Source organism: Myotis daubentonii, chromosome 7 (genome assembly GCF_963259705.1).
Source record: "Myotis daubentonii chromosome 7, mMyoDau2.1, whole genome shotgun sequence".
NCBI classification, from domain to species: domain Eukaryota; kingdom Metazoa; phylum Chordata; class Mammalia; order Chiroptera; family Vespertilionidae; genus Myotis; species Myotis daubentonii.
In genome coordinates, this window is record NC_081846.1 from 23950182 (window position 1) to 23968881 (window position 18700).

Consider the following 18700-nt stretch of genomic DNA (forward strand, 5'->3'; position numbering starts at 1 on the left):
TCCATACCCAAACAAAATATTCTAAATGAAACTTAATCATGGCTGTTGAACAGATGTTTAATTTAATGTCATTATATTTAGAGCAAATTTGGGGTAAGCAACACCATAATGAGAAAGCTTAAGCATGAAATATCTATTTCAATTCCAGAAGCAAAACTTTTTGGCAAATGAAACAAACTTGTTTACCATAATACCCATGGATGTAAAAAATATTCATAGGTAGACGAACATGTGAATTAATATCTTGCTTAAAAAATATCTCATTACCACCCAATGAAAACAAAGACTTGGGTTCTGATAGCATGCATGTTTATTATTCCAGGAAAACTTTTTAAATGTACAAGTTAAACAATGATTTTCTAATTTACAAGACATATCCAAAGTTTGGAGTCTATGCTACTCCCCCGGGAACTTGTTTGGTAACATATATGTGAGCCTGGGATGGGAAGTGTTTTAAATGAACCCCTCCAGGTACTGGGAAACAATTTCTATTTGGCTCTACTTTTCCTTATTAAACTCCCGTCAGGTTGGTGGGTGCTTGGACATGAAAGGAGCAAATTCTTCACAAGGTTGTGACCCACCATGATGGGCTTTGGGAAACAATAAAAAGGCTAACTCCCCAGCTGTGGACATGTCAACTAGTGAACCTCAAAAGTAGGGTCACTGACCAAAGAGAAAGTCTTAATTTTCTATAGGTTAAAAAAATAGGGAGCACAGGCGGAGAGTAGAGAGATGGTAAAATCAGGAATAAGAAATAGACTTACAGGTGTGAGCGAGGATGGAAACCAGTGCCTTGCTTGCTTCTCAAGTAGAAAAAAAGAGAAAGCAATAAGCAACAGAAGATTCTTAATGATCTGAAAATGACCACAGATGCCTGGGGCTGGGTCTATTTCAGCCCAATAATGAGTTGTGGGGCTTGTGGAGTCGTTTATTTGGCTCTGCAGGCTGGAGCCCAAGGGCGCTGTTCATTAGGAAGCAGGGACTGTACCTAAGGGTTGTTTGTGTTAGTCTTTCTTGCCAATATGAATTGTTCATTAGCATCTGAGAAAAGAAAAAAACAGAACAAAACAAACACCCACTCTCTCTTTCTAGATAAATGTTTTAAAATAAAACTTGTTTTTGCGGGGTTGAGGTGAGCAAAAAGAAAAAAAAGGTGTTCAGTAGAAGTCGTTTAACCCCTTTGGTGATAGTTGACAGGTAGGTCTGTGCAGCATAATTCAATTCAAAATCACTGCAAGACTAACCAGATTTTATTATGAAAATGACATATTAATATGCTTGGTCCAGTTTGTTGGGTTAACTTGATATAATTAGATAAACCAATAATGCAAGCTTTCAACTATTAGTCCCATTGTATAGTCATTGCAAATACCCACTATTCCAGGATTTTTTTGAATATGGAAACCTAAATTATAACCTGTGAGTGAATAAGAGTGATGGAAGATTCTGGAATTTGGAATCCAAAAGAATTGGTGAATATACCAGCTACATAAGGACTTCTGTCTTTTTCTATGTGATGTTACAGTATAGAGGTCTCTTACTTTTTGCTGGGGCATTCGGGTTTAATAGCATCTTAGGAGTAATGATTTTCTTTCTTTGTGGAACCTTTGCCAGTAATGGTTTGGAAATACTAATACATTTCTTTGTCTTTCCTTTTACTGAAAGTCTCCATAAAGTAATTTGGAGAGTTAAAAATATATGTAGCCTGGAGTCTATAATAAGATATTTAAAAAAATAAATAAAATGAAACAAAATAAACCAAAAATAAGTTTTATTCCCAGATGGAGGCTTTCAAAGCCTAGGACAAAGTCCACAGAAAAAGTTATGTAACAGATTAGTAACAGGAAGGCTTAGAAACAAATCCTGAACTGCACGAAGTTTGCATCTTATGACATTTGACTAACACGCTACTGAAGGGCTGAAGCAATTGCTGCACATCAGAACCAACTTTATCCTGGAGGTTTAATTGAGGTTAACTGTTCTGTTGCCTTCATTACCGTGCATTTCCCTAGCACTTCTAACAATATTCCATTGGCCCTAGCTCTGGCAATATCCATTGAAATGTTGTAAAATGACTAATGACTGAAAGGGAGCAACACTTTAAGATAGCCCCTTCAAGACTAGATTAGTTCTGGAGACGGTCCACTGCTGATGGTTTCTCAGCAAGTTGTGCTGTAGTGATTTAAGGAGAACACATCTTTTCCACAATATATTTGGATGCGGAGACATACAGATGCTTTCACAGCCCAACATGGCAAATTAACAACCCAACATTTATAGGTACCCTTTGTTTCTTGACCATGATTACTTATTATACATTCTCTCTCTTTTTAAAAATTTTATTTTATTGTTTAAGGTATTACAAATAGTAGTACATATGTCTCTTTTTTTCCCCATTGACCTCCCCCCAGCCTCCCCTACACCCCACCCCAGCACTTGCCCTCTCTCCCTGCCCCTGCCATGCCCCAGTGTCTTGTGTCTGTTGGTTGTGCTTATATGCATGCATACAAGTCCTTCCCTTGATCTCTTATCCCCTCAACCCTCCCCTACCTTCCTGCTGTAGTTTGACAGTCTGTTCGATGCTTCTTTGCCTCTATCTATTTTTGTTCAACAGTTTATAATGTTCTTTATATTCCACAAATGAGTGTGGTATACCTTCTCTTTTTAATTAAAAGAGCTCTCTTACTAACAAATCTGTCAGGACCAAGAATCTCAAACCTTTAAACTATTTCTAATCTTAACAGTATGTGAAATTACTAAGGAATCAGAAATGCCAATATGAAAATGTATCAGACCCACCAGCTGCATGGGCATATTTTTTCCAGAGTGTCTTCTGCTCCTGGTTTTAATGTTAATATATTTCCATTGCCTTCCTTCAAGTGAAAAATCCCTTATTTCTCTCTGCCCTCGGTCCACATGAGTCTTTTCCAATGATCAATATTACTATTATTTCTCTTGGAAAGTGTGAAATTTTTTGAATGCACCACAGTGACTTTTTTTTTTGTCAATTTAGCTACCCTCTGTATGTTTTACTTGGCTTAAAAGGAACTAAACTCCCAGTGCCAAGTTTAGCAATTGAAGCTGACCACCTACAGAATCAGATTAAGAAAATGAGTAAATGACATGAATTTTCTCCAAAGCAAATGCTTGCCATTTGCTTCACAACTTCCAATGTCTTATGATGAAGTAAAATAATGAGTTGTGATTCAGCAAAATTTACTTTATTATTTAACCTGGTAACACTTTAGATGGCATATTTCCTAAACATGTCACTCCTTCCTGATATTGGTGATTGATAATTTTCATTTAGAACTTCTATTATAAAAGATGATATTTAGGTCATTGGAAGGTGTTGCAGACTGGAGGTTCAAATTGATTTCTTTTCACTAGGGGCATTTTCTTGGAACACTAATTTGTCCACTACTTCATGTAGTTTCTGGACAACTGCCATTCATTGATTTTGTACCATGTTTTCAAAAACTGAAAGTTGAATTAATGAGGAATCTCCACAAGAAATATACCATTGAACTAATGACTCTTCATTCATATGCATCATTTTCATACTTCCCAATAAAAGAGAGTGGAAAAAAGAGATGATACTTATTCTTTTTTTTTAAATTTAGTAAACATGGCAAAGTACCAAAAATATATATAAATGAATCAAAATTCTCATGTACCCACTAAACAATGTTAAAAATAATAAAATATTGCCATGATATATATTTTTCAAGGAAAGGTAACCTTAAAGAAAAAATAATAAAACTGTTAAGTCTCTTCCCCAAACCTTTCCACCTTTTTCCTTTCCCAGAAACTACCACTATCAAATACTTGTGTATGTTTTCAATCCAACATTGTGTGTATGCATGTCTACATAATTTTGTGTTTGTTTTATATAAATGGTGTCATAGTGTTTGTTGATATTATTTAACGGTATTATGAGAAACTGTAAAATGATTACTATGAAGTTAGTTTTTCTATGCTCAGATTAATTTCAGCACTCTGATGAACAATTAATTTTTAATTCTTTTCATTTTAGTTTTTGTTTGCATTTTTATAGACAATTATCTCTTTGCCTATAAAAACTCTTATATTCATTTTCTTTTTCTTATCATTAGCTGGGCAAGGACTGCCAAGAAAATGTTGACTTGTAGAGGTGGAACTAGTCATCCTTATCTTATTTCTGACTTTATAAGAACTGCTTCTGAACTTCTACCATTAAGCGCTGTTTGATGTAGATAATATTTACTAGGGAAAGAAAGTGTCTGTCTAATAATAACGTGCTAAGAACTTTGTTGATAATGAGTATTGAATGGAACAATTGCTTTTTCTTCAACTGTTGAGATGGTAGTATATGCTTTCTACTTCCTAATCTGCCAGTGTGCTGAATTACATTAATATACTGCATGTAATGCCATTTTTGTATATTTTGAATATTCCTACTTAATCATAGAACATTATTCTTTTATGGATTGGTAAATTTGGTTTCTTAATATTTTATTTAGATTTTTGCATCAATGTGCTTGATGAAATTAGGTTATACTTTTATTCTTATACTAGAGGACCAGTGCATGAAATTCATGCGGGGGGGGGGGTGGTCCCTTGCCCAGCCTGGACCCTCTCCAATCTGGGACCCCTTGAGGGATGTCTGAGTGCCAGTTTAGGCTCGCGGTGGGATTGAGCCTAAACTGGCAGTTGGACATCCCTCTCACAATCCAGGACTGCTGGCTCCTAACCGCTCACCTGCCTGCCTACCTGCCTGATTGCCCCTAACCACTTCTGCCTGCCATCCTGATTACCCCCTAACCACTCCCCTGCCAGCCTCATTAACACCCAACTGCTCCCCTGCCAGCCCGATCGCCCCCAAATGCCCTCCCCTCCCAAACTGGTTGCCCCCAACTGCCCTCCCCTGCCAGCCTGGTCTCACCCCAAGCTGCCCTCCCCTGCTGGCCTTATGGCCCATAACTGCCCTCCCCTGCCGGCCTGGTTACCCCCAATTGCTCTCTCCTGCCAGCCTGGCCACCACCAACTACCCTCTCCTGCCAACCTGATGGCCCCCAACTGCCCTCCCCTGCATGTCTGGTCTCCCCCAACTGCCCTCCCCTGCAGGCCTGATCTCACTCCCAACTGCCCTCCTCTGCTGGCCAATTTGTTTCTGATTGGTTGGTTTCTATGCCAGTCAGTGTGTCTGGGCCTATCAATGGGGCCTGATCGGAAAGACGGGTCTGGTCAGCAGCCCTGGTGGATGACTGGAGAGAAAGAGAGGCAAGTGCTGATTAATAGTTGCCACAGAGGCTACGGATCAAGCTTCTCTCTGGGCCTGATTCGCAGCACTGACAACCCATGGCAACCCAGCACTGACTGCAGGACTGACTTCTGGTTGGTTGAGTCTCCAGTCATATCAGAGACAGGGTTTTTATATATTAGGATAGTCTATACTAGATTTGGGTATTAAAAACTAGACTCATACTTTGGAAAGGATGGATACCCCTTTTTTTCCTATTCTCTGACTCACTTCAAATACGATTGAAATTATGTGTTCTTTGAAAATTCAGTAACACTTGTCAATGAAACAGTCTGAAACTGATTTTATTTATAATGTGTGTGTATAAAAAAAAGTATGTACAATGTGGAAGTTACCAATTTACTATAAATTCATTTTTAGTGTTATTTGTCTAATCAACATACATTTTATATAATAAAGTATATTTTATGGTTTTCTACAAAATTGTACATTTATCTAAATTTTCATATTAATTGACTTTTTTTTTCAAAAAATTATCTTAAGGATCTAATCCTCTGCTGTTTATTCATTCTCTGAATTTGTAATTTGGATGATTATATATTAAATTTCAGAATCCCTATTTAGTCGATTTAAAAAATCTTCTTGTCCTTTGTATATAAAGTTATCTTTATGTATCACTTACATTTTTTATTGCTTTTAACCTTTCAAATACAAACTGTTTTTAAATTTCTCCTATGGTTTGAATTTATCAGAATTTACATTTCCCTATTGTGCCCTCTGTCTCAGGTGTCCTTTCTCTTATTTATTGCTTCTTATGCCTTCCAACTTTTAGTAGAAATCTCAGTCCCTTCCTTTTATGGACTCAAGAATTCTATCTGTTCAGGACTCTAGCTAGTGTCACTATCACCATAAGAATGTCTTTAAGAGGTTATTTATTCAAAATATTTCTATTCTTGGAAGGAAGCCATGAAAAGTAGAAGAGTTGGAAGAGAGGATTTGGGGCAATTTCCAGAGTTTTTTAACCTGCCATATTAATCTAAAATCAGAACACTGGTTTATAATATTAAAAATTAAGAAGTGATTAAAATAGAAAAATACAATAAAATCTCAAGTTAGATTCATTAAAAATTTGAGATAAGCACTAAAATTATCTTCTATTGTACTTGTGAAGGAAGTACAATTACCAGGAAAAATAACACACATGATAATAGACTTTAAATTATTTAAATATATAGTATATAAAGATTTCTTAGCACTTATATATGATGCACTTTTTAGTAAAATCATACTGATGAATGACATGTGAGACCCATCTTTTGCATGCCTGGATTTCATTTTTATAATTTTTTTTCAGGGGAACCTTTGTTTTTCCTCCTTGTGGTCAAAGGTCCCTTTCCTATTTCCTTTCAAAATATAAGAGGTCATGGGAGGTTTCTTGTTCTCATTCATGGTTTTGATAAATGACTGATGGGGGTTAAAGCAATGACTTTTTTCTAGAAATATTTACAGTTTAGCTGAAACAAAGAAATATGAAATAAAAGAATGGGTCTGGAGTGGTAGAAGATCCATACCAGTAAATAGATTGGGCATTTGTGGTATTAGGCTAATCTTAATAACTCCCCTAAAATCATATTATATAGATGATTGACTTTGAGCAAAGCCCAGCACTAGCACTAATAAAAATCAAACTTAGTATATGTGTTTCTGAGATCATGCTACTGGTAAAGTTTGAGAATATCATTGAAATGTATAATAAGTATCCTATATAATAAAAGAGAAACATACAAATTGACCATCCTTCTGCTATGCTCAAGCCACGCCCACCAGCCACACCCATCAGCCAATCAGGAGCAAGTATGCAAATTAACCCAACTAAGATGTGGCAGCCATGGAGCTGGAGCAAGCAGGAGGCTTGGGTTGCCTCCAGCGATGGAGGAAGCCAAGCTTCCCGACTGCCCTGGTAAATTATAGAACATAAATAAATCCCAGATACCTGCTTCCAGCCAGCTGTGGCCTCCACTCAAGGAGGGGCTGGGAGCCTGGGTTGCCAGGGGCAACCCTGAAGGGGGTATGACCAGCCTGAAAAAGGCCCTCAGCCCCTCACTCAGGCTGGCCAGGCACCCCAGCAGGACCCCCACCCTAATCTGCGACACCCTTCAGGGCAAACCAGCCGGCCCCCACCTGTGCACCAGGCCTCTATCCTATATAATAAAAGGATAATATGAAAATTGACCCTAACAGCAGAATTACTGGGAATGACTGGTCACAATGACACACTGACCACAGGGGGCAGATGCTCAATGCAGGAGCTGTCCCCTGGTGGTCAGTGCACTCCCACAGAGGGAGCTCTGCTCAGCCACAAGCCAGGCGTATGGCTGCCAGCACAGTGGTGGTAGTGGGAGTCTCTCCTGCCTCCTCAGCAGCACTAAGGATATCCAACTGCAGCTTAGGCCTGCTCCCCGCTAGCAAGTGGACATCCCCCGAGGGCTCCCGGGCTGCCAGAGAGATGTCTGACTGCCAGCTTAGGTCTGATCCCCCAGGGAGCAGGCCTAAGCCAGCAGGTGGACATCCCCCAAGGGGTCCCCGACTGCGAGAGGGCACAGGCTGGGCTGATTGACACCCCCCCAAAGTACACAAATTTTTGTGCACTGGGCCTCTAGTATTTAAATAATTAATTACTTTAAAATTTCTCACATTTAGATTCATTGCATCTGCTTTAATTTGTGAGCTTTTTATCACAAGCTTAAGGTATCCTAAAAATGTGACTAAAGTTTATTAAAACTTCATTGTATGTCATCTAAGTAATCAAGTATGTAATGAAGATACATGAATACTAAATTATCTGATGCAATCATATACCAGATATTCTTAAATTTGGTTGAATTGTTTAGTGCTTTTGGAAATTGATGAGATTTTAATTTTCCCAGAAAAATTGTACATAAAAATTGAAGGTACAATGGCCCTAAATCCCAAGTCAGACCTCAAATCATAATCTCTGATTCTAGGACCTCCAGTTGTTTATAGAATACAGGTAAAACTGATCCTGAATCATCGCAGAAATAGGACTGTTACATTTCATTTTCAGGTGATGGTGTCTTGTTCTTTCCAATGTTTCCATATTTTCTGAAATCAGATGTGTTTGGTCAGTGATACCACTTTAAATTCTGGGTCTTTAAGCAAGACAAGCAAATAAAAAGCAGATGCCTCTTTATACAAAACACAAAATTGCTGATTTATATTGGAGAGACACTTTTATTCCCAGGTTTTCTCACCCAAGTGTCCCTCACATACATTCTTTTGCTACCCACTCAAGACATATGACATTTCCCTCCCCACTCCCAAGGGTTAGCTCCAACATTCTTAGAAGATTTTTTTAAAATCCCTTTTGAACTATTTGATACATACAATTTTAGAATACAATAGACCTCAGGGACATAAAATCCTTTTATGAAATAAAATGTTAATGTATTTCTTATTACTATTTTGTGACTGCTAACTTAAACACATCTCTTTCCTTCACTTCCTGGCTCTTGCACACATACAAAAGCCCTATGTGGCATATCCTTATTTTTCAAAGTTAATGGATTATGGTGTCTATTAGATTATTTTTTAAAAAAGAAAATGTATTTGGGAAGAGTCTCTTGAAAGCTTTGAACATAATTAAGATAGCCCATGGGTGTTGAGAATTACTATTTTTTATATCTATTGAACCAACTCTTCTGGAACATTGCTTGTTGTGAGTTAAAGCCATTTTGCACTCTTCTAATGCTTTCAAAAGTATGGCATTTTACAAAATCCAAGTAACTTACCTCTATTTACTATATAATTTATATTATCCATTTAAAGGTATCTATTAGATTAAAAGTGATGTTCCCTATAACCTAAACAAATAACTGGGCTTTTTATGGAAGGCGTTTATTAAAACCTATATCAGAAATGGAAGAAAAAATTTGAAGCTTTCAAACAAACTTTATTTTGTTTAACAAATAACAGAACATTAAAATTATTATTCATGAGACTTTTATTCTTGAAGGATATTCTCATTAAAAGATATACTATACTTCATGGGTTTCAATTTAGCAGTGAGAAAGCTCTACTTTTCATATGAATATCTTGATACTCATTAGGAATAATCATTGAAATGATTTTCTAAATTGAAGGATTGTGTTGTAGTTAATGAAGCTTGCATTCAACAGTGCATCATTAAAAAAAAGACACATTTTCTTACATAAAATTTTCTAGGTTGTTAAAAGATGTAGCATTGATCATTCTGCTGTGTATGTGTGCTAAGAAGTGAATGGAGCCTAGCTTAATCTATGGCCATTTCATAAGTAGAGGACTTATATGAATTATGTTAATGCAGATTCTAGACGATTGTGGTCCATTCTTTTAGGAGAATTTCAGTAAATTGAGATTAAGCTCAATCTTTGAATTAGGCAACATTCTTTTATGTACATAAAATATTCTGCCACAGTTACTTTATTTTTACATTTTCTATGAAGTGTGTGTGTGTGTGTGTGTGTGTGTGTGTGTGTCCTGTCTTTTATAATCATTTTTGCACTCAGGGCTATTCTTTTCTGCTGAAGAATGAAGGGCCTGATCTCTGCCTCACTGAGTGAGGGTCACAGGCTCCGTGTAATTGAACTCCTGGGTCCTGAAAGCAATTTTGCTGCTTGCTGCCTCGGTGATCTTGGATATCATTCCTAAATGCACTAAGTCTCAGTTACCTCATATGTACAGAGTTTTAGAGAGGGTAGGGTGATCAACAATCCCAGTTTTCCTGGGACTGAGGGGTTCCCTAGATGCAGATCTTTCAATATTAAGACCAAGAAATTCCCAGGAAAACTGGAATGGATTAGTCACCCTAACAAGGGGTAAATTAAAGGACCTACCATGAGGGATGTGCTGGAACCACCTTCTACTAGCAAAAGAAGCAACTGTTACAGTCAGGAATTTTGTGGGCCAATCATGATATATTCAGAAATCTTCTAAGCTGTTGGTAGCTTGGAATCATCCTTGCTTGGAATGTTTCTATCATGGCGATTAGCAAATGCTACAAATCAGGGCTTCCCACCCCCCAGAGAGACAGTTAACTGGAATACCACTGCCTACCAAATAACAATGTTAATGCAATTACTAATTGAAATAACACATGTAAAATGCTTAGTAGAGTACATGATACAAAGTAAGCTCTAATTCAGTGTTACTGATTAGTCATTTATTTTCATCATTATTAATTTTGCACCAGCTGTCAATAAATATATGTTCAACTTAACTGAACTTTGCCACAAGTCACTTCCTATAAATTATTTCAGTGGGTTTTAAAAAATGTATCCAGAAGGTAGAATAAATACATCTTCTAGATCTATAAATTGCCAAACTGGTGGTTTTCTCCTTCTCTCATTCGTATAAATTACCTTTCAGTGAACCTAAAAGATCTATCCTTTCCCTGGCTCTTCTATGGCCAGTTCTCAGACACTGGTTACCTGTCTGGAGTAGTGACTCCAGGAGCCCATGAACAAGTACACATTGGTTCTGTGCATGAAATGTGATAAATTGGATTATGCTAATTAGGTATATTTGGAGAAGATGGGCCTCTGTGTTGTGACTGAGACCACCACCACATGGCTTGCCCTCGCTCACTGCCCAAATCTTCCCCATATTTCTCTGAACTTCAATATTGGTAGAATTTCCTATTCTTTGTCATTGAGGTACAGAATTTTAGACACTTGTTTAAATGCAAATCCATTACTTGGCAAAGGTAACACATTAGGTTATCAACAGAGTGGTAATTAGTTGATCTTGTTAGCTCTAACAAGAATCCTTGCTTTAGGAAAATTGATTCAGGAAGGTTGTGAGAGGAAAGTTCTGAAGTTTGTGAGAGGGTAGATGTGGGTGGGGAAAGGCTAAGGGCATACAGTAGGCAGCACTGGGGAGTGGTGGTTCCATGGATGAAAGAGTGAACATTAAAGGAAGAAGAGGAGAACTAGTATGAGATGAAGGAAAGTAAAGTCAAATATAGATACTTGATTCTTAATTCTTTAGAACTAAGAGGGATTACCTTACAATTCTCTTAAAGTTTAGATTTTAGGAGGAATTTGGAGTCAATAGAGGTAAAATGATATTAAACCTCTAACAGTTGGCTTGGGGCCAGCCTAGATCTTCGAGCATGAAAGCGCATGCCTGAGAATAAATATGTCTAAGTAATGCCATCTCTGGTTCATTAGGAAATCTAAAGTACCAAAAAAATGAAGACACTCTGCCTGGACCAATGCAAGATGAAAGCATCCTAATCCAAATGAGCGTTTTGCCCTCTCTCTGGCTCATTCAGCAGAAGCCAGCAGGCCTTCCCTCCTCAGGAGGAACAGATCAATCTCAGGATGGGGATGCTAATTCATGCTGAAGAGCTCTGCTGGTCTCCCAGCACGACATTTTAAGGAGCAGTGTGTGAGCCCCTCAGTTCCCTCTCAGCATTGGGGGATTTCCAGCTGATCTCTCTGATTGCTCTCATATAGATAATGCAACATCATAAAAGGGGAGTTTCTATAGCAGTTTACTTGTACTGAAAGGCTGCCTGTGGCTACCTTGAATGCCAGGTTCAATGTTCTGTACAGAGATAAAGAGGAGGGGTGACTGATGGGTACAGGGGGATTTCTGTATAGACCTGGGTCTTCAAAAGAGCTGGAGTAGGAAGCAGAAGCATCTGGGAACAGCATTTCCAGTCTACAGACTTACAGCAAACACCCTAGCCCCCGTTTTTTGTGTATATATACATTTTTTAAGTTTCAATCTCTGCATTGAACAGGTTGTTCTTTCATGTATTTGCTTCCTTTCTTTCTCTTCTGTCTCTTCAGTGGTCCCTTGGCTTTTAAGACTATTGACTGAAAGCTTTTCCCTTCCTCAAGTCAATTCACTTTAATAAGCATCCACTCTTGTGTACCCAGTATCGTGCTCCAATCCACACCAGGGAGCAAACAGAAAGAGACCTCTGTGTACTCGCTCTGTTTATTCTAACGTAAGTTAGAGACAAATATCCAGGGTTCCTGTTTTTTAAAAAGTGAATAGTTAAATAATATTACAATGTCATATGTGACTTCAGGAAAGAAAGAGCTCATTGTGGGTGAAAAATTGAGGTGGCTGTCTGCCCCTTTGTGGGAATAGTACTAATAAAATAAAAGGTAATCAAAGTTGAAGAAGAAAAATTTACCAGTAAGCAGAGGAACATAGATCTTCAAAGGCATACACTTTGGGATAAACAGCATGTTGTGTTTTTTCTTTCACACATCAAATATTAGCTGAGTCTCTAACATGAGCCCAGCCTGGTTCCAGGGAGCTGGGGATTCATCCTGGAAAAGAAGTCTTTGTTCCCCTAGGAATTGATATTCTAGTAGAGCCAATAAGTAAATGAATGATTAAAAAAGCAGATTTAATTAAACATTATTAGGATTAGAAATATTTTGGAGTAAGGATGGCCAGAAAAGGCCTCTGTGAGAAGGTGACAATTTCACTGTTACCTGAAGGATGAAAAAGAACCAAGTATGTGAACCACAGGGAAAAGCTTCCCAGATAGAGGGGGCAACTGAATGCCATGCCTAGGAACAAGAAACGTGGGAAGATGAAAGTCAACCCTAATTGCACATTAGAATTACCTGGGGAGCTATTAAAAATATCTATAATTGGGTCTCACTTTCATAGACCTTTATTTAATAGGTTTGGTTTTGAGAAAAATATATATAAGCTGGTGTTGAATGAGGGGGAGAGTGATGTGAAGGAAGATACAAGAAGGAAATTGCAACTTCTGTCCTGGGAAGGAAGAAATGCAGAGCAGAGCCACAGAAATACAGAAATGACAAGGACAGATGTGAAACTGGGAGGACGGTTCTAGGTGACCAAGAAGAGATATAGAGCAGAAGTCCATGCACAGATGGTAGGCAGATGAGAAAGCTGGTCGAGCAGAGACAAGCAGATGGAGATCTGGAAGATTGTTTTGTGTGAGCAGGTTAAGACATGGGTGATGGGGGACAGACATATGAGAAGATAGACAGACAAAAAAAAAATGGCCAAGGAAAGAGGAGCCACCAGGGGGACTATTTTGGAGTTTGAAAGAGTGGCCAGGGGGTAGGTCATTGGTGCATAGATGATGTTTCTTTCAGCCATGGTGTTAGATGAGATTTTGGAGGGAAAATTTTAAGTATAGAAGTAAAGCTAGAAACAGACTTGAGTTGAGAATAATTACAGAAAAGTTGAAGAAGTAGAGGAAAATCAGATGAAAGTCCTTGAAACGACTTTAGTTCTGCTTACACATTCAGGGAGCAGGTAGGTAATGACTATCAGTGATGAGAGTCAGTTGTGAGAATCTGAAACAAACATGATTTGTCTAAATAGGAGAGACTTGAGTCCAGGTGATAGCAGCCATTCAGAATCACTGCTCATTTTTCTGCTCTGCTTTAGTGCTGATGTATGTAGCCCCTGGAAATGGGCTTCAATTGGTAAGCATCATACAAGTCAAATATGTGCACATTGAATCTTATTGTGTTTGTGGGCTACTTGGTAACCTCTAAACCACTTAGTGTCTCTGATGCCTTGTGTCTCTAACTCTTCATCATGTTAGTCAAAAAATAGAGATATGTCACCCATACGTGTCAGTGTTAAAAGTAAATGGAGAAGGAATGTGAGAATTGACATGTGAGTTGACTTATGTAAGCATAATGGGAATCAATAGTAGCCACTACCAGGCTGAATTAGAGTATATGAGGAAGGTAATAGTTCAGATAACACTTATTGGGCTATTCTCAGTTTGGGACATTTAATATCAAAACTGATAAGAATATACTAGCAGGCATTTAGAGAAAAAAATGACCATGAAGGTGAGGTTCTTCCTTTTCCCATCTACAGAGGAATGAGTGAATGACTTAGAAATAATTTGCTCAAGGGAGTGACTGACTATTCAGTCAGTGTAACTGTCTTCAAATTTTGAAGAATGTCATTAAGAAGATAAATGTTCTCTATTCCACTGGCACAAGTGGGTGGACATTTTGTGATAGAATTTTTCCCCAATTAAATAAGGACTTTTCCATAGTTAGAACTATCTAAGATGGGGAGAACTGTCAAGGTAGTAGAGAACATACCATTCTCAGAGGTGACCACACACAAATTTATGATCATTGGGTAGAAATGCGCTGAAGCGATTTAAACATGCAAAGGATTTTTGGTAAAGTTACTATTTGTGCCTTTGGAAGTCTATGTTTTTATTATTTTATGTCTTCTTGCAAATGAAGAAGCATTTGGAGAACTTTTGTAAAGTAAAATAAATTACATACATCAAGGGTCCCGTGGATCTGATTTGTAGCCATCACTTCACTGTAAAACTCAGGAAACCATGGGTATAAGTGACTGTAATTTTGAGTCATGTTCAATCTGAACACAATTCCAGATTCTATAACATATTGCAGCATCAAAAGATAAAAAACAGGAGAGATAATCAGATGTAACATTTGAATAAGTAAGTTTAATTACTTTGACCATTGATTTTCAGTTGGTATGCTGTGGCACATTGATATGCTAAGAGATTTTTAAAACATGCAATACCTGCTCAGCCAGTGTGGCTCAGTGATTGAGTATTGACCTATAAACCAGGAGGTTATAGTTCCATTCCTGGTGAGGGCACATTCCCCAGGTTGCAGGCTCGATCATCAGTAGCGGCCATGCAGGAAGCAGCCAATCAATAATTCTCATCATTGATGTTTCTCTCTCTCTCTCTCTCTCTCTCTCTCTCTCTCTCTCTCTCTCTCTCTCTCTCTCTCTCTCTCTCTCTTTCTCGCTCTCTCTCTCGTCTCTCTCTCTCTCTCAGTCTCTCTCCGTCACCCTCCCTCCTTCTCCCTTCCTCTCTGAAATCAATAAAAAATATATTTTTAAAAACCATATGCAATACCTGACTATTTAGTTAGGGGTACTGACTTCTTTTTCCTTAGAGTTCAAATAAAAAAAAATGACAACAGCCAACACAACAATTGCTGTTCTGTATGAACAAATAAAAATTAAAACTATTTTTGTCAGATTGGAAAAAAATACAATATATTTTATTGGTGTGCTGCAGAATTTTAATAATTAGTTTCTGTGTACCATGAGATTAAAAAGGTTGCAAATTGCTACCTTTTACTATTTCTAATATGAGCATTTATTAAGTCCCTATCAGGTATTTATTTCTGTTCTAAACCTATCTTCATATTATTTCATTTTGTCTTTTTAACAATCCATGGGGTTGTACACTTGGACCACCCATTTACCACTTGAGAAAAGCTAAGGCCCCAAACCAGGGCCAGCAAATGAAATTTGGTAGAGTTATTTATTCCTTCTGAAAATCAATTTTGTATTTACAAAATAAAGTTACTACTTGTAGCTTGGAAGTTTGGTGTGAGGCTCATCATCAAATGAGCATCTCCATGTGAACTTTTTGGTAAATTATTAAATGTAGATATCAGTGTAAAAACATATGTAAATCCATGAAATAGACCCTCAATGTATTTCTTAATGGTAACCTGGGTAGATAGATAGAAAAAGGCATCTTGTGATTATGGACTCTTTGAGGTGAGAGTGATTTAAAATATTTTATATTCCTATGTTATGCCCTGGAAATAGTAAAAAGATGGATTAAAAGGACACACTGCTATTCAGACAGATTTACACATTTAAAAATCAAACCTATAATGGGATGAACAATTGGCTCTATGTGAGACCTTGCAATTTAAATGCTAAAACTATAAAAGCAGAAAATAATATTTGTATTTTAAAGCAATAGTCAACCAAATGCTCCTTTATCTTTAAGATATCTGATAAACCAAGAGTGTTTATGTATTAGTGTTAACTCACAAATTCATCTTAATTAAAATCAACCAACTATTCACTAGGTCTTTATTGAGCTTGTGTGTTTCAATAAATAAAGTCATATGTCCTTTTCCAGATACACACAGCCTTTCACCAAGCTCCTCAGAAAATGAGCTCCTATTTTATTGTATTTACATGTAAAACAGAGCAGTTATTTAAAGAAGTGTTTGAGAGTCCACATATCTAGCTGACATTGTAAACAAAATTAGTAGGTTTCTCTTAATATTCTTATGTTTTGAAACTTTACATGTTATTAACATATTTTAGGATACTCAAAGTAGCATGATGTATTTATTAAACACTATCATTTGAGATATGCCATTTCTTCTTTTTTCTTGTGCCTTTATTTTTGTTATTTCTCTCCATCCTAAATTTTTATCTTCTTTCAAACCTATCCATTGGTTAGCTCAAGTCCTATTGAATTGGTTGGAACCCATGAAGCCTGCATCAAACACTAGAGTTTGATTATTTTCCTATTTTTATACTAGCTACTGCCGAAACTATCTACTAAAACACTGTTTTACTATCCTTTAGCAGTTATTGAAAGTGAAACCTTACATGGATACTAATAGGTCAAACTGAGATGAGTTTGCCTTCTTGTTAGAACCCATCAGGCCTGACTTGACTCCTTTGACCTGACCTGCCATGACCCTCATCAGGACTCCTGAGATTCCACAGAGCATAATTTAAAACCACTAGGAAAGAAGTAGCAAACCCCAATTTCCACAGGGTTAGGGAAGGTGATATCAAAGAGGGAAACAGACCCGTGGGAGCTAGACTACACAGAGGACATGCTCAGGCTATAGAGATGGCTACAATTCACTCTATATTACTGATGCTGGATGGTACTAAAGGCTCAGCCTTTCCAGACCCATAGTCCTTCAAGAGAAGGCAGACTGCCAGGTTGTCTTTAATATAATTTTCTCAACTTTTGAATATTAGAAATATATTTATCTATCCTATCTAATAAAAGAGAAACATGGTAATTAGCCGTACCTCCGCAACCCTTCCCATTGGCTAAACAGGGCGATATGCAAATTAACTGTCAGCCAAGATGGCGGCTGGCAGCCAGGCAGCTTGAAGTGAACATGAGGCTTGCTTGCTTCAGTGATGGAGGACTCCAACGTTCCCCGCCTGCTGCTGCCAGCCTCTGAGCTTGCAGTTTGAAACATTGTTACAAATATAGAAGCGAAACAAAACCATAGAAACCTGCTTTCAGCCAGCCGGGATCTCAGAGCTGGAGTTGAAACAGTGTTTCAATTATAGAACCCAAACAAACCAGATGCCTGCTTTCAGCAGCCAAGGCCTAAGAGCTGGAGCCAAGCCTCAGAGCTAAAGCTGGCCCAGATTAAAAAAAGAAAAAAAAAAAAGAAAAAGAAAAAAAGGAGTGGTTGGGAGCTTCAGTCACCTGCCAGACTGAAAACAGCCCTCAGCCCCTCAGCCAGACTGGCCAGGCACCCCAGTGGGGACCCCCACCCTGAAGGGGGTGTGACCAGCTGCAAGCAGCCATCATCCCCTCATCCAGGCTGGCCAGGCACCCCAGTGGGGACCCCCACCATGATCCAGGACACGCTTCAGGGCAAACCAGCTGGCCCCCACCCATGCACCAGGCCTCTATCCTAGATAGTAAAAGGGTAATATGCCTCCCAGCACCGGGATCAGCGGAACCGCGAGGCCTCCCTGCACCGGGATCAGCGTGACGGGGGGCAGCGCCCAAACCCCCTGATCGCCCTGTGGCTCTGTGTGTGATAGGGGGCGGGGCCACAACCTCCCTATCTGCCCTACTCTGTTCATGACAGGGGAAGCCGCCCCAACCCCCTGATCCACCCTGCTCTGTGGGTGACAGGGGCAGTGCCCCAACTCCCCTATCGGCCCTACTCTGTGAGTGACGGGGGAGCTCCCAAACCCACTGATCGACCCTGCTCTGTGCGTGACAGGGTTCGGAGCCCCAACCCCCCTGATGGGCCCTGATCTGTGCGTGACTGAGGGTGGCATCGCAACCTCCCGATCCACCCTGCTCTGTGCATGACAGGGGGCAGTGCCCCAACTCCCCAATCGGCCCTGCTCTGAGCCTGAACAGGAGCTGCAGTGCAGGCACCTAGGGATTGGGCCTGCCCTCTGCCACCCAGGAGCAGGCCTAAGCCAGCAGGTCGTTATCTCCTGAGGGGTCCCAGACTGGGAGAGGGCACAGGCCGGGCTGAGGGCCCCCTCCCTCCCCCCCGAGTACACAAATTTTTGTGTACCGGGCCTCTAGTCTATATATAAAAGGCTAAGAGACAAGCCGACGGGCTGTCAGGCCGGTAGGTATGATGCACACTGACCACCAGGGGGTAGATGCTCAATGCAGGAGCTGCCAAGCAACAGCAACTTTGCATAGTGCTCTCTTGCACTCTGGGACCCCTTGGGGGATGTCAGACTGTCAGTTTCAGCCAGATCCCTCTAGGCCAGGCTGAGGGACCCCACTGCTGGAGGGACCCCGCATGCTCTGCAGAAGCCCTTCAAGCCCCAGCACTGCCCCAGGTGTGGCTGGCCAGGGAGGGACCATTGGAGGTTGGCTCCGGGGTGTGTCTGGCC